An 8,401-nucleotide genomic window follows, 5' to 3' on the forward strand; every position below is an offset into this window, starting at 1 on the left:
TGCAACGGATTGTTCTCAATTGGTAAAGATGCTTTCAGAATCAGAAGAATGACTCGCTTTTGCAAGGTATTTAAAATACATTAAGATCATGCAACAAAGTTTTATCAACTCAGAGATCATTCATATACTACGGACGCAAAACAGTATACGGCGGATAAGCTACGGAGTGACAGGATTCAACTGTCTTTTCTCGTTCACATGGATTCGGAGTTACATGTTTGGTTCACATAGTCAATATGAGTCTGTTTTAGTTGATGACAAAAAAAAATTCAACAAATTAACACATGGAAATAACCAGAAGTTAAGTACAAACAGATAGTTCAAAGACCTAATATCTCTCTCAACCTAGCACGCCGCCAAGTTTTTTTCTGGTCCAGATCAGCCGTTCTCCGGTGTTTGGCGCTCCTTGCCGGCACCGGAGATGCTTTCTTTGACTTCTTTTATTTATGGCTGTAGTAGTTGGTGATACTAAGTTTGCTTCCGGCGACATCTCTTTCCCATCAGATTCATACTCGTTTGAGGAGCGAAGAGGTTTAGAGGTTTGTCTTTCGTCTTATTTGAAGAGGAGGTCGTGCTAGCGTTGGTGAAGTTCGATGGATGGAACCGGTTTCGAATATCCTCAGATCTGTGTCCTCTGCTCTTGTTTCTCTCGGTAGTTTGAATCTAAATCTTCCTGGCTGGGTTTGAGTGTTTGTCTTCGATCTTGTTTCAGTAATGGTGTAAGCGGTGGTCTAATGGTGGCGTGGTGTTGTGTGGTGAGCTGAACAGTCCTACATTCTTCAGAAGTTTCAGAGTTTCTGTCCCCTCTCCATCTCAGTTAAGGATTCCTTCTCCCGGCTTTTTAATAAGAGTGTTTCCCAGATGGTCTTATGTTTCTCTTGTTCTTCAGTGGTTTACGTTCGGTGAAAAAATACAGAGAGGTTGAGGTCTTAGGTTTTCCGATGAAGGTTTGGTTGAGAAGGGGCTTTTAATCTTAGGTGTTTGTTTCCTCTCGATGTTGGTAGGCTTTGTCGTTCTGGCTTGGTACCGTGAGCTGGAGGTTCAGGTATGCTGAGTTTGGTTTCTTTGTGTTGGTTACTGCATCGCTTACTCTCTCTTGTGCTTGTGTGGTCTTCGGCAAGAGTTCCAGTTGTTTCAATGATTAGTCGATTTTCTTTTTTCTTCTTACCCAGGTTTGTTTATGGGTTTGAATGTAAAGAGTGTAATTTTATCTAATGATATTGTAGTTGTTGTATGTGTCGCCTGCTGTTTGGGCTCTTGATTTTCATGTATGGTTTAAATTTCCGGAGATTTTAAGATATTTCTACTGTTTTGAATTCCATTTTTGTACGCTTCTCAGTTTTATAAATCAAATTCAGATGAAAAAAAAAATCAGAAGTTAGGAAGTCGTATTTAGATCAACTAGTATTCTATTGTAAATATTTTCAACATTGTAATTTTAAACTCAAAAAGATTGTCACCCAAATTTTGGCGAATATTTAGAAAATCCAAATAGGGTCGATATTGATTGTGAGAGAAAGCTGGCAGGGACCATTATTCCACACCCTTTTGGTTGTCACCTCTTATTCTCTTGATAATTATTCACATACTCCATGGGTCACTACTCTTTCTGTTTTATTATTTTTGCTTTTTAATACTCTTGTTAATAATATGTACGTTTTTTTTAATTTGCTGGATTAGCACAAGAATCATAATCATGATTGGACTGATCGTAAAATGGATATCCACACTACCCATGTTTATTTTCCTTTAACAATCAAGATATTTGAAATAAAAACTTTAGATTAAATTAGTTGATTACGAAAGAAATGATGCATGTAAGATATAATAATGATCCGGCATATAACGATATGCTCTAAAGTCTAAACAGAGCTCGATCAAATTGTATTTACAGACTGATCGTTACAAAATGCAACGTAACCAGATCTTGTTGCTGATCAAACATTCATCCTAAACCGATATCCAACGACCACACCAACATGACCAAAAATTAAAAGCTTCTAAGTATATTACAACTAACTATTTCCATGTATTTATAAATTTTATCTAAGTTTGTTCATTAATATGCGTACGTGTAATATAGTAACACGTATATATCTGCATGGATCATGTTCACTTTTTTCAGAGGCGTCTTGTCTTAACTGTAAGACTCCGAATGATAACAGCAGATTAAACGGTACGAGATAAGCAATACAATTCTGATGTAATTCTAACAATTATAAAAATCTAAATATACAATATATATAAAAAATTTTGTTACTATTAACTGCGATACAGTATAGACGGATTGTAATATTCGAAACCTAGATAGAAAACCACTGTCAAATTTTTTTTTTTTTTTCTTTTTAGAAATTTTTTTTTTCAGAAAATTACTTATATAAGAACAGAGAATTGGTTAATTTGCGGTTTTGCCACTGCCGTGTATTAAAAAATCTTAAGGTCAATTTTGAAAATGGAGACTTTATTTATAAATTACAATATGATATTATAGAGTTTTTTAATATACTCCTTCTATTTCTTATTATATGATTTTTAGAAGGTTTATGTTGTTTCAAAATATTATATATTTTTTGAGTTTTTAAGATGAATTTTAATTTTATTAAAAACTGTTTAACCAATCAAATTTTATAGTTTTTTTAAAAATAGTTAAGTGATTTTATAATAATATATTTCGAAATACTTTCTAGAAACAGGTAATTTTCTTAATCTTTATTTATTAAAACAAAACTCATATATTATGAAATAGAATAGAGTACCTGGTAACAAAAGAGTTGAGTTTTCTATAAATCAAAATCGATGATAACATTCGTATAATTAGGTTTACTAACAATTTTGTGGAAGATATATAACAACCATTTAATATATTTTATAATAAAAATAGGCCTCTCGAATAAAAACAATTATTAAGTACATTGAACTAAAATAAACCTAAATTTGGGAAAATGTGGCTTTCTATTATTTTCATTTTTCGTGTGGTTTTAGGCAAATTCCCCTTTATTAACATAAGAAGCACGGCTCTGCAACTAGCGTCCACTATTTCTCATATAGGGGAATGGAACTATATGCATAGAAAGCAACTATATGCATATGTTTGTTGCATCTCTCGGTAATATTTCTATAGTATAAAAACCTTTATCATAACGGATGAATTTGTTAGGACCAGTTTTGGGAAACTTTCGAATAAACCATTCGTCTACAGTTCCTCATTTTTAAAAAGAAAATTGTATAGATATAAACCTTTGGATTTGTATATTAGAACTTTTATTAAATTATTTACAGCCTTCAATATTTTAAGCCAGCCTTCATCTTTATACTGTATATTTGAAAATATATATAGAAGAGAATGATATTTTTTTTGTTCAAAATAGAAGAGAATGATAATGGGGATACTTTGGGCACGTCCATGTGTTCACATTATTGCACTTCACGTGCATTTGCTTGTCCACCAGCTTTCTCCCAATTTCACATGACTTTTTCTCCTTATTTTTGTATTTTCTCTGCAAGCGGGAAAGCAAATACTATAATCTTTTTATTTTAAAATCCGTGTTTACCGATCAAATTTGCATTTTTTAGTAAAATTTTAATGATAACCAAACTATATTATTAGTGGGAGCACATTTTCGTATATACTAAGTGATTTTCTCGTGCTCATACACATATATAAATATTTATAAAATATAATACATTATAATAATTTATTTACATTATAATGATTTCTGAATATTTTAGTTTTAATTATTTTTGTTATTTATATTGTAATCAATATGCATGGTTTATTTTAAATAACATTATGTGATTTTAATTAGTAGTATAATTTTGGATAATATCTCGACTATTTAGTTATTATTTGGATATATTAGATAACATTTACATTTTCGATTCAGCTAAGATATTTTTGTTTTAAAGATTAAAATTTTGATTAATTTTGTTATTTTCATGTAGTTTGATTATTGTCTTAGATTTTTATATGTATATTTTTAGTAAAAATTAATATATGTTGTTTTGAGAATCAAATAGTAAAAGTAAACTAAATTGTTACATAAATAAATATAAAAATGATACTTAATTGTAATAGTTGATTAATATACTTATAGTACTGTTTGATATTTCATATTTATTTAGTAATATGCTGAGTCGTTCTATAATTTATATGTATAAAAATATTACTAAAAATTAAAATATGTTATTTTTATTTAATGTTTAACTTTGTATAAAAAATTAGATTGGTCTAGTTACTCATTTGCGGATATACTGTGCTACATATATTCCGTCAAATTCAAGTATAACTATTTCTAATCTAATTCAACCAAATCATATTTATTGTATCCATTGCATTAGTTTGGTTTTCATCTTATATGTGTATATATATTTATGAATTAGCTAGTTGTAAATAGCCCCATGATTGTGTTAATTTTATAGGACTTAGTAATTTGATATATGTTAATTTTCAAAAATAAAAGTATAAAAATAAAGTGATGATAGGTACAAAATTGTATAAAAACATGACCTATACATTCTAAAAAGAAATATTAATTCTTTATTTTAATATCAAGATTATTTTTCTAAACTTTTCTTTTTATGAAATCACATTATATATAAAAACTATTTTCGTTTAAGTTTAATAAATATTTTTTGTCATATATGTTATTTGAAAAATATAAAAGGGAACATAAAAAAGATTAAATTAAATTTTATTCATTAAATATATATCAGTTTATGTTATATAAATTATTTTGTAATAATTTTAGAAATATATTGATTTAAATAAAATGATTAATACTTTTGAAATATATATTATGCTGTTTAAGATTATTTTTTAAAAGGGAAGATTATTTATTTATTTTATAATGAAGAATATTTTGTGAACTTTCCTTATTATGAAATGCACAATATATAAAAGATATTTCCGTTTTTAAAATTTATAAATTTTCTTAATTATATAGGTTATTTGAATAAAAAAGAAAAAGGAAACCTAAATAATAAGGAAAAATAACATAAAATAAATATTTAATATGATAGTTATATATATTTGATTCATTGAGGGTATCATCGTAATCAACTACCATAAAAATTAACGTGAGCGCGACACGTAAGAAACTGACTTCTTAAATAATATTATAGAGATGCTGTTTAAGATTATTTTTTAAAAGGGAAGATTATTTATTTATTTTATAATGAAGAATATTTTGTGAACTTTCCTTATTATGAAATGCACAATATATAAAAGATATTTCTGTTTTTAAAATTTATAAATTTTCTTAATTATATAGGTTATTTGAATAAAAAAGAAAAAGGAAACCTAAATAATAAGGAAAAATAACATAAAATAAATATTTAATATGATAGTTATATATATTTGATTCATTGAGGGTATCATCGTAATCAACTACCATAAAAATTAACGTGAGCGCGACACGTAAGAAACTGACTTCTTAAATAATATTATAGAGATTAAAAATAAGAAGGATAATATCATAAAATATAGATTTAAGCGGCATAACAAAATTTTCAATGGGTGCGCAGTTGGGTTTTGATCAAAATTATGGCTAATATGAACAATTTTTTTTTCAAAACATCTTTGTTTGAAAAAAGGGATGAGATTTTGTTTCAAAGTATTTGCTATAATAAAAATATTATTTCTCTCTATTAGACCATCTTTAATATATTTTTATATTCTCTCTCTCTAAAATAGGTGAATTTTATAATAGACATGTTCTTGTTTCCAGTGTATTATTCTAATTTTCTGTCAAAATATATTTTTATTTATTTTAAAACTAATGCTTTTTTGAAGTTGGAAACTAATCAAATTTATTTAAAATTTTGCAAGAAATTTAATAAAAAAGTTATGATATCTTTTAAAATAAAGATTTATTTAAAAGTCTATTATATTAATAAATGTATGACTCTATTTCTATTAAATTTCTTTATAAAAATTATTTATTTTAGTCATAATTATAAAAAACTAAAAGTTAAGGAACTATTTGAAAAGAGTATAAATATATAGAACAATTTCCTCCAATATAGAAAATATAAATTTTTGTTTTAGGATAAATAATATTAGATAAATTTGATAATCGTTCTTCTACTATAACATTTATAAACAAAAATAGCAATATAATGGAAATGCTATAAGAGGCATACTCTCTCCATATTAAAAGTAGCATTCTTTTATAATAGAAATTATAGCATTAATATATTATTACAGAATCTATTATTACAGAAAACATTGGATCAAAATTCATCTACTTAATTTAGAGATTTTTCTATTATAGAAGAAATAGAAATATAATGGAGATGTTCTAGCAAAAAAAAATTATTTGTGCTTTCCAAACCACAAAACCAGCATTAACATTATAGTTCTTAAATAGGAAATATCAAAATCGATTTGGATAAATCATGTTTTCATTATTTTGGCTGAGTGTGGGTTGATTTAATTAAAACTATTGTGGAAAACAGATAAAACAGTTGTTAAAAAAAAATAAGAAAACAGAAAAGGAAAAAAAAAAAAAAAAAACAGAAAAGGAATATTAAAAGAAGGTTAAGAAGCACTCGTGCGGGTGCGAGGAACGTAACGGCGCCCCAATGATTTCTGTAATGGGGCATGCGAGATGTGGGATAGTGACACGTGGCAAGTCACCCGTGTGAAAAGTGAAAGTGATATGACGACACAAGAGAGGGCTGTGATATAAATGCTCTCACCAACCGTTTGCTTTAGCATAATGGCCTTTGAAAAGTCGAATACTTTTTTTTTTGGCAAGGAAATTTTCTAAAGAAAACCTCGATAATATTTTTATTTACTAAAACATACCTAAATTATTTTAGTTTTCTTTTAAGATTCAATATTTTTTTTATCTAATTAATGCCAAATAATTTAAAAGTTTTGCCAATCCTTAGGTGTATACTATTTTCACCTGTTGAAAACTAAACTAGTAATTTTTATTTATTAAATAAAATCGCTAAAAATATTAAATTATGTTTAGATATTCCCTAGTCTATATTTGAGAAGTGATTTGCCACATGTCTTCTCTACAATCGTTTTCACAAAAAAAATTATGACGTGGCTATTAAGATTGATGACATGTCATATGGTTAAATATGACATGAACAATTACATTTAATACTAATATATATTTTTGGAAATCTTTTTAAAATATGGCAATAACTCATATATTACATTTAATATTGATTTATATTTTTGGTAAACTTTGTAAAATATGGTAATAACTCATAAATCATCACTAAAATAAATAGATTCAAATATGACATTTTGAATTTCGAAATATTATATAATTTTACTTTTAAAATTATAAAATTTTTATTATCTAAAATTTTCTAAATTTTCTGAATTTAAAAAAAAAATCGTAATATCATTAGTTTCTTTTAGATATCTACAAATAATATAAATATTATTTAGTTTTAATTTTTGATAACTATACAATTTTATATGATTTTTAGTAATTTTGTACAAGTTGATTTAATACATTTAACCAAATGAAATAAATAATTTGTTTATCTAAGATTTAAACTTATATATATACATATATATTCTTAAATATAATTTAAAATAAAAAAAATATTTTATCTTAATTTTATGCTTAATTAATGATATTTATATTAATTATTGGTCAAAATAATAAAATATATGATATTAATAAATTACGTTTTAAAATATAAAATTTAACTTTTACAAAATTCATCACGACACATGGTGCAAAAAAATATCTAAATTAATAATTGTGACATGGCTACTAAAATTTATGACATGTCTTATAGATTAATATGATATGGACAATTATATTTAATGTTAATTTATATTTTTGGTAAACTTTTTAAACTATGGTAACTCATATATTACATTTATTATCGATTTATATTTTTGGACTTTTTAAAAATATGGTAATAACTGATAAATCGTCACTAAAATAAATATATTCAATTATGGCATTTCAAATTTTAAAATATCATTTAAATTAAAAATATTTCAAAAATATATACATATTTTTATAAAATTATAAAAATTAAATCATAAAATCAAATTAAAACGTAAAATCATTAGTTTTTTATAGGGAAAATCGCATAAAAAACTTTGAGAGTGACACCTACTGACACTTTAAACCTTGAAGTTTTTCGACTATCACTTCAAACTTTCAAAGTGGCATTAGTGTCATAAAAAACCTTCAACTTGGCTTAATCCATCAAGTAAAAAACTGACCTGCTGTACAGGTAAAAGTGATGATGTGTAGTTTTTTCGAAAAAATAATTATTTAATTAATAAAATCAATAAAAATGAAATAAAAATCAGAAAATTAATTAAAAAATCAGTTAACTAAATAAAAATTCAGAAAATTAAATAAAAATTCAAAAAAGTATAACAAAATTCAGAAACTAAATAAAATTCAGA

This window comes from Raphanus sativus, chromosome 2 (assembly GCF_000801105.2).
Source record: "Raphanus sativus cultivar WK10039 chromosome 2, ASM80110v3, whole genome shotgun sequence".
Classification (NCBI taxonomy): Eukaryota; Viridiplantae; Streptophyta; class Magnoliopsida; order Brassicales; family Brassicaceae; genus Raphanus; species Raphanus sativus.